Below are 24,088 nucleotides of genomic sequence, written 5' to 3'. Positions count from 1 at the left end.
TTTTTAATATGCATAATAAAATAATGATAATAATCATCATGATGCAGCGTCGTTTTTTACCCGCAGGGGGGTGAAAATGAATGCCTGCTGGTGATGCTGTAGATCGCCATATTTCCCGTATTTTGAATTGCGGAATTTTTCCTGTCAGCTTTTATTTCATTTTTGTTGGCAGGACGTTATTTACGGTTTGGTGAACGAACGGCACTGGTGATTTGACTGTTGCTTGAACTTTTTGTTCACGTTGTACGGCTGTGAGCTTTTTATGAGCTAGAAATCAATTTCGAGGCTTTACGCAACGGAATAAATAATAGAGCGTCATGGGGGTGAATAAATTGTTCAATGTGATGTGAAAATCTCACAATAGAAAAATAAGAACTGGAAACCATAAATGTGATAGAGGCAGCCGATATTAAAAAAAAAGTAGAAGGGTCTGTGCCTAGGGGCTCGAACGGAAGCTTGACGTAGGACCGCTAGTGGACGGAACAAATGTGAACATTTAGTTCTTTTAATTGATCAATCATCATTTATCTTAACTCTTTCCGTTCTTTATTTGTAAGCGTATCAAATTTGTAGTAGGGGAAATGACGGCTTCGGCATGACAGACTATTTTCGGCAACCCAAATTGAAACACTATTTGCACTTGATTTTCTTACGAAAACACTTCGCTGAATGTATGCAAACGATTCTTTATGCTTTCAGCTTCAATTTGACTATATTTTTACCATTGAGAAAAAGCAATCTAGCAGGGTTTACTTGAAATGAAACACACGCTCTTCAAATTGTAGCTGATTTCGAGTTGCCGATAATAGAACAGCAGATTTACATGCAGTTCAAATGGAACGGTTGCCGAAGAAAAACTGATTGCCGACAATACTCGCTCTCACTAGAGAAGATTGGAGCTTTGTAAAAGCGTTTCAAAACAGTTTTTGACAATTCTTTCGACTGAAATTGTTAGAGCAGCTCGCAGTAAAAGATTGTAAACAAACCAATACTGCATATGTGTGCGTTCCGTAGAGAAAAAGGCTATAGAAAGAAGGTCACTGCTTAGGTTGCCGAGAATACGTAAATTCCCCTATTTATTTAAAAGAAAAAGTTGATGAAGAGAATCCTCGAGAGAATCAACTAAAATAACTTGCACCCCTGTTTCCAGGTTGGATTACAAGATTACAACTCTGGAGAGCATTTTGTGTGGTCGTTGGGGGCCCTGTGGTTCTGAATATGGACAAACAGGCACAGGTAAATTCTATTCCAACTCTTTACTGTTTTAAGCTTGTTGGCCCTGAAAAGGGCCGTTTTATTGTAGACGACATCCATGGCCGCTTACGCTTGGCGTGTTCAGAGTAGGTGATATAATCACGGATCACATTTTCCAGGAACACCTTCAGCACACCTTGCACACTTAGAAAAATTGATGTAAATTTAGGTGCTCTGAGACTGACGTGTACGAGCGTCAATTTTGACATAAAATTAAGTCATAATAGACGCGAAATTCAGCTCAAATAAAAGGTACTTTCGACGTTTTCAGTCTCGGTGCACTTAATTTTACATGACATATTTGTTTACGTTTCATCATTTATGTCAAAGATGGATTCCGTCACGTGCAAGATTAGGTATTTCTAAGTGTGTGTGTGTTTTCTCGTAGATCAGACCAGAGATACGTTTGACACCACCACGTTTGACACCTTCCTACTACTGCTATTGCTGACCACCACGCCGTCCGAAGCGAAAATGAGTGATGTTAGACATCAGTCCGCATCGTGCTCTCTTGCCGTGCGGATCTATTTGCTTTTTGCTTAAGGAAGTGTTACTACTACCTAAAGCTACAACAAATTTAAACAGCACTTTTCAGTGCTCAACGTGTAAAAAAATTCTACCTTGTTCAACTCCTCTTATTCCTCTTCGATCCTTGTTTGGACCCTACCCGAGGTAATCCTTCTTGGATATCGATTTGGAAAATTCCTCTTCGATCCTTCAGATTCTTATAGTAATCTGCTTGGAAGTCGATTTGGATAAAAATTTACTGCCGCCATGGCGCCTAAACGCAAAAGAAAGGGGCAAACTCTTGACCCCCCTTCTGATGAAATTAATTTGAGTAATCAATTTGATTTGCTCACGGATGATGAGAATGATCCATCATCCAAGAAAAATTCTAGTAAACTTTCCCGGCTTAATGCCAAGAAGGAAAAGATTCCCCCTATTGTGATAACCACTTCCGATTTCCATGCTCTTCGCATGGAACTTTTGAATTTCGTGAAAGTTAAGTTTTCACTACAAATTGGACGTCGGGGTGAATGCCGTGTATTGGCTGAAACCTTGGACGGATTTCAATGTCTTCTCAAGTATCTTACTGAGAAGAAGCACAATTTTTTTACTTACGACACCAAAACTGAACGTGTGTTCAAGGTTGTCATGAAAGGACTGCCCAGTGGTGAATCCCTGGATCAGATCAAAGATGAACTGGCAAAATTACTTGGAGTTGTGCCACTCCAAGTAATCAAAATGAAAATTAAATCCCGTACTGGCGATTCGCGCAACGGGATTTCTAATGATTTTTATTTAGTTCACTTCAAGTCTAGTGAACTAAACAACCTTAAGGCCTTAGAAAAAGCTAGCCTTATGCTCCATGTCCGAGTGAAGTGGGAACACTTCAGGAAGACTGGAGGAAATTTCCAAAACCTCACTCAGTGCCGTAAGTGCCAGGGATGGGGTCACGGAACTAAAAATTGCTACATGCCAGCTAAATGCATGAATTGTGGTGATTCCTCTCACGCAAAGGACGACTGTCCTGTGAAGGAAGATCCTAAGAAATTTAAATGTTCAAATTGTGGTGAAAACCACAAATCCAATTTTTGGGAATGTAAGACTCACAAAGCGATCCTTCAATCTCGTTCTAACCGACAGGTAGGAAACGCTCAACGTTTCCGACCAGGTACAAATTCCTCTGCTGTTAACAACGGTCAGCGAGGAACAAATTCTACATTCGTACCCGTAGGTACAAATATCACTCCTGCTTCAAATGTTTCATCTGTACCTACTCCCCTTGCTGCTAACAATGTTCAGCGAGTTAATGGAGCTACCTATGCTGCTATTGCAGCGGGTAGAAATCAAAATACTAACCAACGTTCTAACGGAAATTTTGACAATTTTGACTTAGGAAGCATTACTGCTCCTAAAATGGAATTTTTACAGAATTCATTAATTGACATGATTTCTGATATGCTTAAATCTAACTCCATGTTTGATGCTATTCAAACTGGAGTAAAATTTGCTAATAATATTGTCATGACTTTAAAATTCAGTAATGGATTTTAAAGCATTAAACATTTTAAATTGGAATGCTCGATCTCTTAAAGATAATGAAGACGAGCTATTTAACTTTTTGAGAGTTCATAACGTGCATATTGCCGTTATAACTGAAACATTCCTTAAACCTGACCATAAGGTTAAGAAGGACGCAAATTACTTAATTTATAGAAATGATCGTCTTGATGGACCCTGTGGTGGCGTTGCCATCATTGTTCATAGACGAATAAAACATAAAATTATTTCTTCATTTGAAACCAAAGTTTTTGAAACTCTGGGAGTTTCTGTTGAAACAAAATTTGGACAACTTACGTTTATAGCTGCCTATTTGCCATTCCAATGCGTAGGCCAGCAAAAGAATTTTCTCAAGGGTGACCTTCAGAAACTTACCCGTCATAGGTCTAAATTCTTCATTATTGGTGATTTTAATGCAAAACACCGCTCATGGAATAATGCTCAAAGCAATTCCAATGGTAATATTCTGTTTGATGATTGTTCTGCAGGTTATTACACTATTCAATATCCAAACAGCCCAACATGCTTTTCTTCTGCAAGAAATCCCTCAACTATTGATTTGGTCTTAACTGATTCATGTCATCTTTGTAGCCAATTGGTTACCCATGCTGACTTCGGTTCTGATCACCTTGCAGTAACTTTTGAAATATCCCAAGAAATAATTTATAATCCCAACAGCGCTACTTTCAATTACCATAGGGCTGATTGGGAGCAATATCGAACATTTGTGGAATATAACTTCGATCCAAACATTCCTTTGCAAACCAAAGATGAAATTAATTATGCTCTTGAATCTCTGACTACTTCTATAGTTGAAGCAAGAGCTGCCTCAGTACCAAAATGCGAGGTTAAATTCGATTCAATTATAATAGACGATGATCTTCAGCTCTTGATCCGTCTTAAAAATGTCCGTAGGAGACAATTTCAAAGAACACGCGATCCTGCCATGAAAGTTATCTGGCGGGATTTGCAAAAACAAATTAAAAAGCGATTCTCTGCCCTGAGGAACAAAACTTTTGAAAATAATGTTTCTAAATTAGACCCGAGTTCCAAACCCTTTTGGAAACTCACAAAAATTTTGAAAAAACCTCAAAAGCCTATTCCAGCGCTTAAAGAAGGTGGTAAAATTTTGATCACAAATTTGGAAAAAGCTCAGAAACTTGCTAAGCAATTCGAGAGTTCCCATAATTTCAGTTTGGGTCTTACTAGTCCTATTGAAAATCAGGTTGCTCGGGATTTTCTGAATATTTTCTCTCGGGAAAATATTTTTGATGATTCCTGGGGGACTGATTTGGACGAAGTAAGGTCTATAACTAAAAAGTTTCAAAATATGAAAGCTCCAGGTGATGATGGAATTTTCTATATCCTCACCAAAAAACTCCCAGAGAGACCATTGTCTTTCCTGGTAAAATTATTTAACAAATGTTTCCATTTGGCATACTTTCCTGATAAATGGAAAAATGCAAAAGTTGTTCCAATTTTGAAGCCGGATAAAAATCTAGCTGAAGCTTCTAGCTACCGCCCAATAAGTTTGCTTTCTTCAATAAGTAAACTTTTTGAAAAGATAATTTTGAATAGAATGATGCTTCACATCAATACGAACTCAATTTTTGCAGATGAGCAGTTTGGATTTCGCCATGCGCATTCAACTACTCATCAACTCTTAAGAGTTACCAATTTAATTCGTTCAAACAAATCGGAAGGCCACTCAACTGGAGTTGCTCTTCTAGACATAGAAAAAGCATTCGACAGTGTTTGGCATGAAGGTTTGATTGCTAAATTGAAAAAGTTTAATTTTCCACTTTATATTATGAAATTAGTTCAAAATTATTTAACTGACAGAACTCTGCAGGTAAATTATCAAAATTCCAAATCTAATCGACTACCTGTTAGAGCAGGAGTTCCTCAGGGTAGCATTCTTGGGCCTATATTGTATAACATTTTCACTTCGGACCTCCCTGATTTGCCTCAGGGTTGCCACAAATCTTAGTTCGCTGATGACACAGGCATTTCCGCTAAAGGAAGAAGTCTTCGTGTTATTTGCAGCAGACTGCAGAAAAGTTTAGATATTTTCTCTTCTTATTTACAAAAATGGAAGATTTCTCCCAACGCTTCCAAAACTCAACTTATAATATTTCCACATAAGCCTAGAGCTTCCTTTTTGAAGCCTAGTAGTAGTCACATAGTCACTATGAACGGAGTTCCAATTTCCTGGTCAAACCAAGTGAAATATCTTGGATTAGTTCTTGACCAAAAATTAACTTTTAAAGATCACATTGAGGGCATTCAAGCCAAATGTAACAAATATATAAAATGTTTGTATCCTCTTATAAACAGGAAATCCAAACTTTGCCTGACGAATAAACTTCTAATATTTAAACAAGTTTTTAGACCGGCCATGCTTTACGCTGTGCCAATATGGTCTTGTTGTTGCACTACCAGGAAAAAAGCACTTCAAAGGATTCAGAACAAAATTCTGAAAATGATTTTGAAGTTGCCTCCCTGGTACAGTACTACCGAAGTACATAGAATTTCGAATGTTGAGACTTTGGCACAAATGTCCAACAAAATAATTAATGATTTCCGGCAAAAATCGTTACAATCCTCAATTGCAACGATTAATTCACTTTATACTTAGATAAGATTTAGTTTTAGTTTTTTAGTTTTAAGCTATCAATTGTTATACTGACATGCAGGTTTAAAAAACCTGTTTAAAATACTGAATTGCCAAGACAGGAACAATGTAAAAACACTTAGATATATATCATAACAATTAAGGCTGGTAAGTTACTGTAGTAACTGGAGCACCTAGGTTAAAAATGAAATGTAATTTATTTTGAATTTGAAACAAATAAAGAGTTTAAAAAAAAAAAAAAAAAAAAAATGATGTTAGACAGCAGTGCTGTTTAATATCTTTTCAGGTTAAAGCAGAATGATGTGCAACCATGTGGTATAAAAGCTACAAAGACTCCTCCCATTATGAGTAGTTTGCTATCAAGTAGCGACACTGGCTCCTCTCCTTTTGCTTAGGTTTACCAATGGCAACACTTTGAAAGTTAGCGACGCCGGTGGTGAAGTGGTAAGCGTGATTACCTCTCATCAATCTCAGTCGCACCGGCATGTTCTGAGGCATAACATCTCTGATCACGCCTTCCTTCGGGAAGTAAAGCCGTTGGTCCCCGGTTGAGTTGATGGGTCGATAGGTCCAGGTGTGGGAGCTGCCTCCCTGGTGTCAGTAGCATTGGTGCTCAGCACGGAAAACAAATCTCGTGTCATTTTTCAATAGGTTCCATCTACATTGATCGATTCTCTTCATCGACTCTCTTTCGTAAATAAATCGGCTTCAAAAATGGCCGTCTTCGTCGAATTAGATGCTAGATTGTTGCATCTTCCATCGAAAATATCCGGCCGTGGCGATTCAAAGTTGATCAAGGTTGATCAAAATCATTTGTACCCCTGCTTCCAGTTTAATTAGATGAGCATTTTGTGTGGTCGTTGGTTCTGAATATGGACAAACAGGCAGATGAATTCTATTCCTACTCTTTACTATAATAAGCTTGGTGGCCCTGAAATGGGCCGTTTTTTTGCTAGTTGGTGATGATTTAACCTCCGAAACCAAACAGAGTGGGTCTCTGTCACTTCAAAACGTAGATGATACCATGGCCGCTTACGCTTGGCGTGTTTAGTGTAGGTGACAGCATAACGGATCTCATTTTTCAGGAACACCTTCAGCACACCTCGCAGAGCAAACCGGAGATACGTCAGACGTACGACGGATGGTGGTTATCTCGAAGAATTTGCGATGACGATTGGCACCTCCTTGCCTCGACCAGTCAATTGTTGCTTGTTGGGTAGTAGAAGAGTGAACTAGCCACCACCTTCCTACTGCTGCTATTGCTATCCACGCCGTCCGAAGCGAAAATGAGCTGATGATGTGCAACCAAGTGGTACTCAACTATGAGGACTGGGTTTGGGAAGAACGATTAACAGTGATAAAATTATCACTTTTTATGAGTACATTGGACAATGCATGACATTACCACTTTTTTAATAGCTTCTTGTTGCTATAGATGCGTAGAAAAATTTCTGATCGATAAGTTATAAAATTATTTGATGATGATGATGATGGTCCCACCTCTTACCCCTACAAAGGTTTGAGCTGGACGATTTATCTTTAAGATAATTGAATATGACATTTTAACCAGGTTGGCAAACAAAATCGACCTGGTTTCAGTAACAGATATAAATTGAATATGACATTTTAACCAGGTTGGCAAACAAAATCGACCTGGTTTCAGTAACAGATATAAATTCCCTCTAGAGTTTACAGTTGCTTCACAGCGATATAAATGTGGAAAAGCTCAGGCGTCCTCCTCTTAGTTCGCCTTTTTGTCCTCCAAAAATATTCATAAGTATTACAAGCAATCAAGCGTTAGTGAACAATAAACAAAGCATCCTTTTACACTAGCAACCCCGCAATCTGATGCTATCATAATTTTCAGCAATGTCAGGAATGCTCACGAACCCCTAACATTTGCCAGAAAACTTACTACTAACTCAAGGTATCTTTCAAATAAGCTTCAAAATTGCATTTTTTTTTTATCAAATGTTAAATTCAGTCCTCTATATCCGTAATACGCGTGCGAGGCTCAAACCTTTGTAGACTACTTTTTTTTTTAATTAATCTACTATAAAATCAAATATTAAAAATCCATCATCACCCTCGTGGCGAACAGAAATAGTTTTTGCAGTGCTACAATAATTATTAAAAGTCGTTATGACAGCTATCCATATAAAATAATCCGTTAGAGATAACTTCGTCAAGATACATAATTTGTCAATTCATAAAAAAATCACTGGATAACTGTTCAAAAGACAGTTTTAACGTGTGAAATGCAGTGTCTTTTAAATTCTGTAAGTGTTGCTAAACGTTTGATATGTCTAGGCATCGAATTGAAAACATTTATTCCTTTATAATATAATGAATTTTGTGAAGCACAAGTCAAAAAATGTGGTGTTCTTATTTCAACCGCGTTTCTAGTATTATATCTATGAAAGTTACTTCCTCTTTCAATTCGATCACTCAAATATCGAGGCAGCAAACCGTTAACTACTTTAAAAATGAACACCATAGTCAAATATACAATTCTTTGCTTCACCGACAACCATTGTAAGGCGTCTAACATCAAAGTTGAGGAAGTGAATCTATTACATCTCAAAATCAAACGCATTATTTTATTCTGCAAGCGCTGTAATCTCGATATTTGTGTTGCATTGGCCAGAAATAAAATGGAAGGGCAAAAGTCAAGATGAGGAGAGATGATTGATTTGTATAGCTGTATTTTACTGGCAATAGTTAAATCGTTTTTCAGTCGACATAGAATTCCATACTTCTTGGCAATTTTCTTGATGACATTGTCAATGTGAGAGTTGAACTTAAGTGTGTCATCAATAATCACGCCAAGATATTTAATCTCCCGAACGCGATCAATAGTCTCATCATCAATAACAACAGAGACGTTCTCATTTATTCGATTCCGCGAAATTACCATAAATTTAGTTTTACTTGTATTCAATTTTAACTGCTTATACTTCAACCATCTACTTAGAGAACGCAAATCTTCATTCAAGTGTAAAACGGCATCATCTAAATCCTTAGCTGCAATGAATAACACAGTATCATCTGCAAAAAGATTAATGTCGCAAAATCGTAAAACACGTCGCAAGTCATTAATATACATAATAAATAACAGGGGCCCTAATACACTTCCCTGGGGCACTCCAAGGGTATTCCCCACGGGACTGGAAACAGAATCATTAAAAACAGTCCGTTGAGTTCTGTCAGACAAATAGCTTTCAAACCATTTATATGCAGTACTCGTAATTCCAAAGCGCTTGATTGATCTTAACAATAAGGGCCTAGAAATTGTTTCAAAAGCGCGTTTAAGATCCAAAAAAACAGCAACAATCGTATCTTTACACTCCAAGTTATTTTTCCACTTCGCTAATACCAAATTCAACGCGGTTTCACAAGAATGACCTTCCCGATATCCCGATTGTTCTGGTATCAACAAACTATTACTATTTAAATACTCCAACAGCTGGCCTTTAACAACAAGTTCTAAAATTTTCTCTAATGTGTGCAACATGTTGATGGGACGAAACTCTTCGGCTTTAATCGTTCCAGCAACTTTTTGAATAGGGACCACTAAGGATTCCTTCCAAATTTGTGGCACATGTCCAGTTTGTAATGATTCATTAATAAGGTCCAGCAAGATGTGGCCAATGACATGAAAGCAATCTTGAATAACTCTAGCATTAACATTATCTACTCCAGCCGATTTTCCTAATGAAAAACAAATAACTCTAAGTTCATCTAATGTGATTGGGTGAAAAACTTCAAATCTACAACTACTATTAACTGGCTGTTTTATTTCGTCAGGTTCATCGACCAATTCAATAGATTGATTAATCAATGAAACGCTATCTACGAAATAATCATTAAACTTAGCTGCAATTACTTGTTCTGACTGTTCTAATGTGCCATTAAAAGTTATGGACCGCGGTTTGCAATTACTAGGTTTTAATAAAGATTTCAAAATTTTCCATAACTCTTTGCTGTTGTTTTGATGCTGATCAATCTTCCTTTGAACATATTCACAACGAGTTTTCTTTATCGATTGTGAATACTTATTACGCGCGATTGTGTACCTAGTCCAATGATTGTCATTATTGAAATTGGTCCAGGGGCAGCTGAGTTATTAATGTTCAAAATCTTTCATAATTTTGTTTCATTTTCCATTTTCGGTTTTCACAAATGAAAGAAGTAGTCCTACGTCAAAAGAAATACTCGTTCCAGTATGATTTCCGGGGGTTTTTTGGGTCCTAGAGTAACTGTATAAAATTTCAGGTCTGTCGATGTAACTATATTTTAGCGTCAGTGGTTTTGTATTTGTATTTGTATTTATTGCATAAATCCATCTGACATTGTGGTCGTAATGAATAAAACTTAACTAAAAAAAACTTTAACACGTTGTACAGAAAAAAACAAAATCATTCTGGTCGATTCCGTAGACGGTTTCGAAAGACGTTGGTAGAGATATTGAAGTCAAACAAGCTGTAATTGTCTTGGAGTCTTCGACTTATCGAATCGATGGGATTGTTGGATCCGTACTGTGTTAGTCTCGTTGGCTGGCGCAATAGCTGTCTAGATCGCAGCACTCGTTGAGGGGCGTAGATGTTGAGCTGACTCAGCAATGCAGGGCAGTCTATTTCGGAGCGTAAAATTTTGGCTCCTAAGATAGCTTGGCTGAACTTGCGCCTGAAGCAGCGCACAGCGGTGCTCGTAGGGTGGTAGTCGTAATGAGTCGGTCCATGGCAAGCCTCGTAGAGCACATCTCACAAATTTCCGCTGCACTGATTCGATTCGTGAAATCCACACAGCATCGTACGGAGACCAGACGGCAGAAGCAAATTCAAGAATTGATCTAACTAGCGAGCAATACAGAGATCACAAACACAGAGGGTCATCAAATTCGTTCGCTATCTTGAGAATAAATCCAAGTTGACGATTTGCTTTGTCAACTATTTCCGAATAGTGCATTTTGAATGTGAGTTGATAATCCAGTACCACACCCAAGTCTTTAACATAATCAACCCGATTCAGTACAGTGTCATTGATAGTATAGTCATGTAGGATAGGATTTCTCGTTCTTCAAAAGGATATGATACAGCATTTGGACACACTGACTGCTAGATGATTCAGTGCACACCAACTGACAAACAAATCTAGCTATTGTTGCAATTAACGGCAATCATTGGTGCTCCTAACAAACAGGTAGATTTTCAAATCGTCTGCGTAGAACATTAGGCAGCAATTCAGAAGAACGTGGGACACATCATTGAAGAACAACGCGAATAACAGCGGCCCCAAGTTGCTCCCTTGCGGCACCCCACATCGAGGAATGAAAGATGCAGACACGGCTGATCCAATTTTCACGAACAATTGACGGCCAGTCAAATATGATCACAGCCAACTACAAATTCTCGAAGATGCTCCTAATCGCTCCAGCTTAGCCAACAGAATATCGTGATTAACTGAGTCGAACGCAGCCTTTATGTCAGTGTATATGCTGTCGATTTGACCTCCTTGCTCCATTTCGCTGATGCAAAACGACGTATTCACAAAGATTAGTGATGACTGAACGTTGCGGAAAAAATCCATTCTGAGATGTTGAAATTTACGTTTTACAGGCCTGGAACATAACATCATTGAGAATTATCTCAAAGCATTTGGATCCGGCAGGCAATGAAGTTGTTCCACGATACTTCGACACATCCACTTTACTGCCTTTCTTGAAGATAGGCTGCATGTATGACATCTTCCAAGCGATTGGAAACTGCTGGCTTCGAAGAGAGAGGTTGAATATAGCTTGCAGAGGTGTAATCAACATGCCACTACATTTTTTCAATATGCACGCAGGAATACCGTCCGGTCCAGGTGATACAGATGATTTCAGCTTCTTCAGTGCATTCTCCACCATCGTCTGATTAACATCGAAAATATCAATGTCGAATGCGTCCACGGGCAGGGACCTTGTCACAGTTTCAACATCCGATGGAGACGCAGTTGAAGCCTTGAAAACACTCGCAAATCGTGCAGCAAATAGTTCGCATTTGGCTTCTGCGGTGGAGGCAGATTGAGCTTCCATGCGCATGGTAGATGGAAGGCCGCTTTCATTTCGCTTAGTGTTTACAAAATTCCAGAACTGTTTAGGATTTCTTCGCAGATTGTCCTGAACACGTCTTACGTATCTGCCGTACAAGTAACGGTTATAGCTCCGATAGTTGCGACAAGCTCGTGCAAACGCCAGTTTGGTGATGCCATTTTTGCGTGCCGAGAAGCGTTTAAGCATCTTAGATCGAACACGTCGAAGGTACTGTAAGCGAGAATTGGACCAAGCAGGTTTTCTCCGAGGTCTTGACAACGGAATACAGAATGTGAAGCAATCGCGCAGTATACTTTTGAAGCAACTAACAGCATCATCTACGATGCTACACCGACAAACAGTAGACCAATCAACTTGAGAAAGCATAGAGTTGAGTGCGTCATAATCAACTTTACTAAAGTCACGATCATGTTCATCGACGTTCTCAACAAATGGAAAGATTGCTGAACAATACACCGTGAAAACAAGAGCTGGATGATGAGGATCGATATCCACAACCGACTCCGGGGCCTCATCAACTGAACTGCAATCTGTCATGCAGTCGTTCGAAAATATCAAATCAAGCGTTCTGTTTAAAAAAAAAAAAAAAAAAAATCATTTAATTAATTTCCGAAACAATGTCAGCGTGAGATTGGATGCACTCGCAATCAGCGGACTTCTCTGGTAGTACGTATGAAACCACCAACGAAGATAGACCTTGTTTCGGATGAGATCTTAACCCATATGCTCTCCATGCTTGCACCCGAAGAGGTTTGCACTAAAGCTGCTTCGAGTTTGTTAGAAACAGCTATTAAAACACCTCCACCACGTGTCCTGGTACTGTTCATAGCAGAACGATCGGTTCGATAAACGCTGAATCCATCACCGAACAATTGACATGATTTAATTCGGTCGTCGAGCCATGTTTCCGTGAAAAGAAACACATCATAACTGTTTTCCGAGGTTGCAAGGAAGACGTCGGTGATTTTGGTTTTAAGCCCTCGGAGGTTTTGATAATAAAAATGTAGTTGAGATTTTGCCGGATCACACGAAGCAACTATCGTGTCGGATGTGCTTTCTCTGCCATTCCGGTCGATTTAACGGGATCTAACGTTTGCAGCATTCCCTCGAACAGAGCTGAAACTTGGGAGCAAGTCAGGTACCGGATTGCTTCGATTGCAGTCATACTTGCCTGAGGTGGGAGCTTGGAAGACCCCATCACCGTCCTCAACAGCAGGGCCAAAACGACTACGACGGCGGGAACCAGCAGGCTTTAAATATAATTCGCATTGAAACATCATATTTCAGTTATCAGCGTAAGGCCTTGATATCAAAATGATAACATGATTTGAAATTTATGGAATAAATTTGTATGGCTTACAGAATTTAATATCAAATATTATCAATGATAACAAAATTAGTTATTTTTGTGATATCCAACGAGCAATTTTTTGTTATCATTTTTGTTATGTTGGCTGTTAATTCAACCATAATGATAACATATTCAGTTATCAAAAAGTGATAACCGGGTAATAGAACTTGTTATCAATTTGATATTTTACTTTGCTCGGGTAGCCAGTGAAGCACGAAACAGTCCACCAATCAACGTCGCCGTACGAAGGATTGATTCCATCAAGAACATGAACCAAGTCTTTCGTCAGCTATGGGAAGCACGTTGGGCACAATTGACAGATGTGAAGCTCAAGGAAGTCAAAAGGGAAACGAAGAAGTGGATCGATCAGTACAGCTCTGCCGATCAACGCGTACTCACTCGTCTGTGTATTGGTAATACTAGGGAATTTCTGCTGAAGAAAACAGCTCCGCCAGCATATGAATGCTGTGGGACCGTTGTTGACGTTCGTCACATTATTCTGCACTGCAGGAAATTTGAAGCGGCCAGAACGAAATACGGAATCGATTCCACAAGTCTTTTTACGGCGTTACGCAACGACGATGATTCTAAGAAGCGGTTGCTGAAGTTTCTGCATGAAACCAAACTTTATCGCAAGCTTTGAAGGGCGAAGATAGAATGGAAAGGAAAGTGCAGGATGAAGGAAAAAACGGAGCGGAGGATGAAGAAAAAACAAGCGATGCAGAAGAAAAAACGAAGCCTGAATGGAAGATGATGTCGGACAGGAAATGGAAGAAGATGCAGCGGAAGAAAGTTACCGATGAATGTGAAGCAAATGAGTTCATGAAGAAGATGCTGAATGGAAATCGAAGAAGAATGAGTGAAAAAGGATCAAGATAAGCAAAAAACGAAAGTAAAGGGTGATACGGTCAAAATTTGGTCAAGGGAAAACGCGTGTAAATCGGTGAAATCGTTTATTTAAAAAATCAAATTAAATTTCTTTTTCAAGTTCAATTAGTATAAAATTCAGGAAAAATAATCAGTTAGGCTTCCGCTTTTCCAAATCCGAATTGCCGGGCCTTACGCTTGACCCCTGCCATCAGATTTTGTACAGCCACCTTGTCCACCTTCTTCGCCGCAGAAAGCCAGTTTGCCTTGAACTGCTGCTCGCCCTTAGCAGTTTTTTTGGTCTTCTTTAGGTTCCGCTTGACAATAGCCCAGTATTTCTCAATTGGGCGGAGCTCTGGCGTGTTGGGAGGGTTCTTGTCCTTGGGAACACCCTGCACGTTGTTGGCGGCGTACCACTCCATGGCCTTTTTACCGTAATGGCAAGATGCCAAATCCGGCCAAAACAGTACGGAACAACCGTGTTTCTTCAGGAAAGGCAGCAGACGTTTATTCAAACACTTTTTCACGTAAATTTCTTGGTTGACAGTCCCGGAAGCTATGAAAATGCTGCTTTTCAAGCCACAGGTACAGATGGCTTGCCAAACCAGATATTTCTTTGCGAACTTTGACAATTTCATGTGCTTGAAAACATCTGCTACCTTTCCCCTTCCTTTTGCCGTATAAAACTCCTGTCCCGGAAGCTGCTTGTAGTCGGCTTTGACGTAGGTTTCGTCGCCCATTACCACGCAGTCAAACTTCGTCAGCATCGTCGTGTACAGCCTCCGGGATCGCGCTTTGGCCGTCGTATTTTGTTTATCATCGCGATTTGGAGTCACTACCTTCTTGTAAGTCGATAGTCCGGCTCGTTTTTTGGCTCGATGCACGGTTGTAGACGATACACCCAGCTTATTTGCGGCATCTCGGAGAGAGAGGTTAGGGTTTCGCTTGAAACTACCGGCAACTCTCTTTGTCGTCTCAGCGGCTTCCGGTTTTCGATTTCCCCCCGATCCAGACTTCTTGGCTGTCGACAAACGTTCCCCAAACACTTTAATTACATTTATAACGGTTGTTTTGGCAACTTTTAGCGATTTTGCCAACTTTGCGTGCGAGTAGCTCGGATTTTCGCGATGCGCGAGCAAAATTTTGATACGCTGCTCTTCTTGCTTGGACGGCATTTTGACAACTGAAGAGTGAATTCCAAAATCAAAATAGGAGCAACATTCTACACACACACACCTTCAAAATGAGGGGTGTTCAGGTTTTTTAAATGCAAAATTGAAAGAAATACGTCAAGTTGATATTGACCAAATTTTGACCGTATCACCCTTTACTACAGAAGACATGAATGAGTATGAAGATGCAGAAGAATGAAGATAAAAATAAAGCGCAAGGAAGGAACGGAGAAATCGAAAAATAATGTGGTAAAGATACATGGAAGATCATGAAGAATGAAGATGGTGAATATATATATAGAAGAAGAAAAGAAGAAATTTATGGAGAAGAAGTGTAAAACATGAGATGAGCATGCAGACGATGAACCAGGAAACGAGCAAACGATAAGAAAGCTAAGTGAATTTTGAATTGTACCGTAAACACTAACACTCACCCTCACATCACTCTGAACACACCCATACACTGTTTACACAAAAACCAATTGAACTGACATGAATGCATCCGCAGGATGTAAAATGTCACTAATAAAGAACAACAACAACAACAATTGTTATTATTATATTTTTTATACTAACTGAACGGACGTTACGTTGGTTGACAACAACTACTGCAGTCACACCATTTAAATTATTTGTAATTCAATTATTCTGATAAATAAACAAATCTGTTGAAAAACACGAGTAAATGAAAATTGAAACTTGTTAATTCCGGAATGATTCAAGATTTGAGTGTAATTGATTTTGTAAACAAACACGGAAATCGCCAATTCCACGCAAAAAAAAAGCTAAATCTATAAAACTATCATTTGGTATATTTTATTTACATGATTGTGATTTAATTTGCGTGAAATCAGTGCTTGACTTATTTGTTTACAAAATCAGTACGTCCAAATCTTAATCACTCCGGGATTTTGATATTTAATTTCAATTTTCAAAATATACTGTAAAGACTTGAAATCCGGATACTTGGTCCATAAATCCGGACACTTTTAACGGCTTATTATCACTATGTCAACTATGCTCCAAAAATCACGTAAATCGTATCATAGTGTTTTAGTATCGATCTGAATCACACATATTAGTTATCTTTCGAGAAGACGTAATATGAAGCCATTTCGTTAATAATATTGCGTCACCATTTTTAGTGTTATTTCGGTGATTTCAAGATTATTGTGAGGATTCTTTGGCGTTTTCAAAAACTATTTCAGTGATTTTAGACTGATTTTTTTTTTTGCAATTTATGGATTTATTTGTGTGTTTTTGGATTATTTGATCGTTAAAATTTTAATCGGATTTGTATTTTTTTGTTTTCATACCATTTCATCAATTTGATGTCACTCTCCTAAATTGTGTCACTCGAGTACGGTCGACTTGTTTCGCGCTCCGTTAATTTGGAAGTTTTCTCGCTATTATCTGACGTAAATAATCAGTTTTTTCTCGCTTAGTGATTCCTGGCATAATTCCCGATAAATTTATCAAAAAGTGAGTTTTTTTTTCTGAGAAGAAAGTGTGTTTTCGGCATCATCGGAAGGAAAATTGTTTTTGCGATTGCCAATTCGCCAACCATTTTGCGCACCATCGGTGCGTGGTAACGCATACCTGTGCACACGGATCATCGTCATCGAGTGTCAGCATCCGCCTCCACATTCAAACCGCTCAACCATCATCGTGTGTTCAGCTGAGTGCCGAGCTTCATACAAGCACACACCAACGAAGACGGGCGGCACACGCGGATCGAAGATCATCCAAGCTGCGCGTCGCTCCGCTGCTGCTGTGTAAACGCTCGGTGGTAGTAGTATAGGATTATCAGATAAGTTTTTGTTCTTGTTTCTTTCTTTCTCCCATCAGTTAAATTTTAAGTTTGTGTTTCTGTGTTAGTATTTTTTTTTTCGTGTATTGTTTCAGAGTAATTTTGATTATCGTTGCAGTGGTAGAGCGTTTTTCGCTCCCACTAGTACGGCAAAATGGACATTTTGTCGGAAGACGAAATGGACGTTTTGTCAGAAGATGACACCACTTTGCCACGCGATAGCAAGAAGGGTCGAAAACGTCTGTCATCCCAGAAATCAGTTGATGCCATCCCTGGTTCGTCATCTCAGTCTGGTAATGGACAGGGACAGATAAGCCCCCGATCGCGAGCCTACCCAGAAGACTCGACTGGCCCATGGGTTGTTTACTTTCAGCCCAAAAAGAAACCTTTGAATGTAATGCAAATTACTCATGATCTGACGAAGCGGTTCTCGGCCGTGACCGAAATCTCGAAGGAGAGGTACAATAAACTTCGCGTTGTTGTCTCTAACCTGAAACAAGCTAACGAGATTGCTGCCTCCCAGCTCTTTACACTCGAGTATAGAGTGTACATCCCAGCTCGTAATGTGGAGATCGAAGGTGTGGTCACCGAAGCGAGTCTGACCCCCGAGATCTTGGCGAAGCAAGCGGTTGGCCTTTTCAAGAACCCCTTGCTTCCCACGGTTGAGATACTGGAAGTCCAGAAGCTGAACTCAGTATCTTTCAGCGAGGGTAAAAAGAGATTTACCCCCACAGACTCGTTTCGGGTGACCTTTTCTGGTTCAGCCCTTCCTCACTACATCGAGTTGGGAAAACTTTGGCTACCTGTGCGTTTGTTTGTTCCTCGGGTCATGAATTGCCAAAACTGCAAACAGTTGGGACATACGGCCTCTCACTGTGGCAGCAAGGCACGCTGTTCCAAATGCGGGGAGAAGCACGAGGATGGCGCCTGCACAGTCACTGCCCCAAAATGCGTGTACTGTAAGGGAACTCCTCATGGTCTCTCATCGTGCCCGGCGTACAAACAACGCGGGGAAAAACTAGAACGCTCTCTTAAGGAGCGTTCCAAGCAGTCTTTTACAGCAATGCTAAAAACAGCCACACCATCAACCAACGACAAAAATCCCTTTGCTGTTTTGTCTGATGACGAGTCTGACTCTGACTTGGCTGAGGAGGAAGTTTCTTTCAGTTTTCCGGAAGGTTCTGCACGGAAACGTAAACGCATCCGTTCGCGGAAAGTTGCAGATAAGGAACCCCAAATCAGCTGGCCCAAATCAAGGAGTGATGGAAAAAAAGGAAGTTTCAACTCCTCCTGGTTTCCGCAGAACTGACTATAACCAGAATTTTCCATCTCTCCCGGGGACATCAAAAACCCCTGATGGCCCATTTTTAAGAACAGAAGCCCCTTCTTCATCCGGGTTGTTCTCATTTGATAAAATTGTGGACGATATTCTCAAGTACCTCAATATTTCTGATCCTCTCAAAAGCATTGTTCTGGCAATGCTTCCTTCTGTGAAGACCCTCTTGAAGCAATTGACATTGAAGTGGCCCCTCATTGCAGCAATCATTTCCTTCTATGGATAATTTTCCAAACGAGGTCGGGGATTTGATCACTGTTCTACAGTGGAATTGTCGAAGTCTCATTCCTAAATTAGATTCTTTTAAGTTTTTAGTTCACAATAATGATTGTGATGCATTTGCTGTTTGTGAAACTTGGCTCTCTTCAGATATCGATCTTCCTTTTTATGATTTTAACATTATTCGACTGGATCGTGAGGATTCGCGTGGAGGAGGGGTACTTTTGGGGATCAAAAAGTGCCACTCCTTCTATAGAGTGAATCTTCCACAATTTCCAGGTATTGACGCTGTCGCATGTCAGGCTATTATTAAAGGTAAGAGCCTTTGTATTGCTTCTGTTTATATTCCTCCTAGAGCCGTTGTTAATCGCAAACAACTTTCAGATATTTGTTCGGTACTTCCTGCTCCACGGTTGATTATGGGATATTTGAAATCCCACGGTACAGGCTGGGGGGAACTGTATGATGACAACCGTTCTACTTTGATATATGACCTCTGCGACAGCTTTAATATGACAATTCTAAACAATGGAGAAGTAACACGTTTGGCTGGCCCATCCTCGAATGGAAGTAAATTAGACCTCACACTTTGCTCTAACTCATTATCGTTGGATTGCACGTGGAATGTGATCCAAAATCCCCACGGTAGTGATCACTTGCCGATCAAAGTTTCAGTTGCCAGTGGGTTCAATCCGTCGGAACCCGTTAACGTCGCGTACGATCTTACCCGTAATATCGATTGGAAAAAGTTCAAGAATGTGATAGAAGATGCCCTAACGTCGGTAGAAGGGCTTCCACCGTTGGAGGAATATAACTTCCTCTCCAATCTGATCTTGGACAGCGCGCTTCAAGCTCAAACTCGGCCGGTTCCAGGAACGTCTTTTCGTAGGAAACCTCCTTCCCCTTGGTGGGACCAGCAATGCACTGAGGTTTATCGTAAAAAGTCCGACGCGTTTAAGCTTTTCCGGAAACGTAGAACACCCGTACATTTCGAAGCGTACTCGGCTCTTGAACGCGAACTCAAGAGCCTCATCAAAGCCAAGAAACGCGGATACTGGCGGCAATTCGTGGACGGATTATCGCGCGAAACGTCGATGAATACGCTTTGGAATGCGGCGCGAAGGATGCGTAACCGGTCTTCAAACAACGAGAGCGAGGAGTACTCGGATAGTTGGATTCTCAAGTTCGCGCGAAAAGTATGTCCTGATTCTGTGCCGGCACAGATGATTCCTCGCGAAACGACGAATTCGGTAGACGAGATCAGCCAGCCTTTTTCAATGCTGGAGCTCCGGGGGCTGATAGAATCAAGTTCAACTTGTTGAAGAACCTCCCAGACGTCGCTAAGAGGCGCATGTTAAACTTGTTTGGTCAGTTCCTGGAGCTTAATATTGTTCCGGATGATTGGAGGCGGGTGAGAGTTATAGCCATTAAAAAGCCTGGAAAACCCGCGTCAGATCACAACTCGTATCGTCCCATTGCGATGCTATCGTGTATTCGAAAATTGTTGGAGAAAATGATCCTTTTTCGCCCGGACAAATGGGTTGAGTTGAACCACCTACTCTCAGATACTCAATTTGGTTTCCGTAGGGGCAAGGGAACGAACGACTGTCTCGCGTTGCTTTCCACTGAAATTCAGTTGCCTTTTGCTAAAAAAGAGCAAATGGCTTCTGTCTTCTTGGATATTAAGGGGGCTTTTGATTCAGTATCGGTTGAAATCCTTTCAGACAAACTCCACGCTTGTGGCCTTTCTCCATTAATTAATAACTTTTTGTACAATTTGCTGTCAGAGAAACATATGAGCTTTTCTCATGGAAACTCTACAGCTTCACGATTTAGCTACATGGGTCTCCCCCAGGGCTCATGTTTAAGCCCCTTTCTGTATAATTTCTACGTCAGAGAAATTGACAATTGTCTAAGTGACAACTGCACGTTGAGACAACTTGCAGATGACGGAGTAGTGTCTATGACAGGGCCCAGAGAGGCCGACCTGCAAGGACCCTTACAGGATACCTTAGACAATTTGTCTACTTGGGCTATCCAGCTAGGTATCGAATTCTCCACGGAGAAAACTGAGTTGGTCGTTTTTTCTAGGAAGCATAGCCCAGCACAACCAAAGCTTCAACTTTTGGGTAAACCGATCACTCATTCTATGTCCTTCAAATATCTTGGGGTCTGGTTCGATTCAAAATGCACATGGAGATCCCCCATTGAGTATCTGAAGCGGAAATGCCAACAAAGGATCAATTTTCTCCGAACAATTACCGGAACGTGGTGGGGAGCCTATCCGCAAGAATACGGTAGTTTTTGCTTCCAGTCGGCGGCTAAAACGCACATCATCAAACTTGAACGGATCCAGTATCGTTGTCTTCGTATCGCGTTAGGATGCATGCACTCGACTCATACGATGAGTCTCGAAGTGTTAGCGGGCATGTTGCCACTCTCTGATCGGTTTTCGGAATTATCCCTCAGGCTCCTCACCCGTTGTGAAATTATGAACCCACTGGTGATTGCAAACTTTGAAAAGCTTCTTGAGCTGAACCCTCAAACTCGTTTTATGTCATTGTACTACGTGTACATAACACAGGATGTCAGCCCTTCGCAGCATAATCCCTATCGTGTTTGCTTCTCCGACTTTGTCAATTCTGTTCATTTTGATTATCCATGACGCAAGAGATTCGCGGAATCCCAGAGCATCATCGTTCCATGATTGCTCCCTCCGTCAATTTTCGCTGCAAAGTTTGGCCAAGTTGATTCCGCAAGATCGTTCTTCACAGATGGATCACTAATAGAGGCGTCCGCTGGTTTTGGTATTTATAACGAATTTCATAGCGCCTCTCGAATGCTTCATGCTCCTTGTTCCGTATATGTTGCTGAACTGGCGGCAATACATTATACGCTAGAAACGATCGCCTCACTTGCACCAGATCATTATTTTATTTTTACGGATAGTCTCAGTTCTGTCGAGGCTATTCGCTCCATGAGGCCGGTAAAGCACTCCTCGTATTTTCTCATGAAAATACGAGAGCTTCTAAGTGCTTTATCTTTAAGATCTTTTATCATCACCTTTGCATGGGTCCCATCTCATTGCTCGATTGCGGGCAATGAGAAGGCGGACTCGCTTGTAAAGGTGGGCGCTATGGAAGGCGATATTTACGATCGACAAATCGCTTACGACGAATTTTTCTTCATTTACCGTCAACAGTCACTCGCCAGCTGGCAAAATAAATGGAGTGAAGGGAGTTTGGGACGATGGTTGTATTCAATTATCCCTAAGGTGTCGAAGTGTCCTTGGTTCAAAGGTTTGGAGGTGGGTCGAGACTTCATTCATGTAATGTCTCGCCGCATGTCCAATCATTATTCACTAAGCGCTCACTTGTTCCGTGTTGGGCTGGGGGACAGTAATCTCTGTGAATGTGGACAAGGTTACCAGGACGCAGATCACATTATTTGGTCATGTTCTGAGCACCGTGGAGTCAGATCCGAGTTGTACGATTCCCTTCGGGCTCGAGGTAGACAACCTAATGTTCCAGTTCGGGATATTTTGGCTAGACGCGATCTGGAGTTTATGCAACTCATATATGTTTTCTTGAAGAATATTAACCATAGATTGTAAGTTTGATTAACCTTGTGTTTAGTTTGTATTTTGTATGTGTGTGTGTGTGTTTTTTTTTTGTAGATTTGTTTCTGTAATAATTGTATAATTACAGAGTTGATATAACGTCGATAGGATTAAGAATATGTTTTAGAAATAGTGAAATTTTTGAATCATAAATCATATTCCAAATCTCCTTTTCCCTCTCTCGATCCAAACAATTGTCATCCACTAACCTCGAGAAGACCGCGAGTAATCGGTTCAAATCCTTTAATTTTAGATTTAAGACATTTATAATGTATAAAGAAAATGATAACTTGGCTCTGTAAAGTTTATTTGATTGAGCCTGTACAAATAAAGTAATTAACAAAAAAAACCAATTTGATGTGTTTTTCTTATTAGTTTTGGTACTGCTTTGTCGTATCAAATACTACTCTATGCGTTTCTATGACTTTTCAAGGGTTTTCAGAAAAAAATTGCCTATTCAAGGCCGTTTTTGCACTGGTATTGTTTAGCTATTTGACTTGTTAGGGGCTATTTGGACGTTTTTAAGTCGTCTAAATGCCATTCTCATTTTGGGGTTTCATTGTGGACTTTAAACATATTTAAGCAAGTTTATGGAATTTCTCAAATTCTATCGCAATCGACAAAAGTTTGAGAACCGCTGAGATAGATAAAGATCGAGACAATATCTAGAGAACTTGATATTTGGGAATTTGAAATGACGAAATTCCTATCTAGTCACGGTTGCTTCAGGAAATACCTGCATCGTGACCTGTCCGAAGTGAGAAAACACCGTAGCACATCCCAAGTAACCATAGACACGTTATTTCGCCTTTTTGACTATAGCTTAACAACGGCTATACCAGTGTTTGCAAGTTCTGTCTGTTCTGACCCGTATATAGTCAAAAAGGCGAAATAACGTGCCTATGGTCTTCAACTGTCCAAGATTAGAGGCTGTAGAGAGGTGCATGAGCACAGGAGCCACACGAATAGAGGATGACGTTTTGGATCAGTGCACATTAATATTAATCTAATAGCGAATTCGTTTATTATCGGGGTTGGAACCAGTTCCAACCCAGTGCGAAACCGAACTTTTTGTCAGTGCGAACCTCAACCTGAGCAAGGTTTTAAAAACAAACGAGCAAACTGACGTTTGTCAGAAAACAAGCAGAGCCAATCTTGATACCCGATCCAGGTTGGAACTGAATAATAAACGAATTCGCTATAAGTCACATCGTTCCGTTCACAACCATCACTTCCATTACCCGTCAAATTCATTCTGATATGGTCTCCCAATGGGAGCCACAATTTGAATGACAGCTTACAGCCGGTCGGTTGAAAAACCTAAACAGGTAGGCATTTCGAACAAAAACAGTCAACTCCAATACACACCGGGCAATAAATTGAAACACGAATTTGTGCGTGAGCTTTATTGCAAACCGTCGCACAGTGGTTGAAAATGTCATTTTAGTGCGCTTAATTGTTTGGCAAAGAGCCTTTTTTTTTAATGTCAGTTTTAAAAAATGTCGAGACATTTTTCCCCATTACATTTGACATGACATTTACCACTTCTTAAAAATGTAATTTTAGTGGTATGGTGTATCTAGAGCAGTTAATCGGTATGCTAGTAAGCATCTTTTAATGTTTACATCTTGATGATTGATTCCCCTATAAGTGAGGTAGGAAATTAA

The sequence above is a fragment of the Ochlerotatus camptorhynchus genome, unplaced genomic scaffold (assembly GCF_037179485.1).
Source record: "Ochlerotatus camptorhynchus isolate MF236.1 unplaced genomic scaffold, CSIRO-AGI_Acam_v1.1 ptg000193l, whole genome shotgun sequence".
In the NCBI taxonomy this organism is placed as follows: Eukaryota; Metazoa; Arthropoda; class Insecta; order Diptera; family Culicidae; genus Ochlerotatus; species Ochlerotatus camptorhynchus.
Note: the sequence above shows the minus strand (reverse complement) of the source record.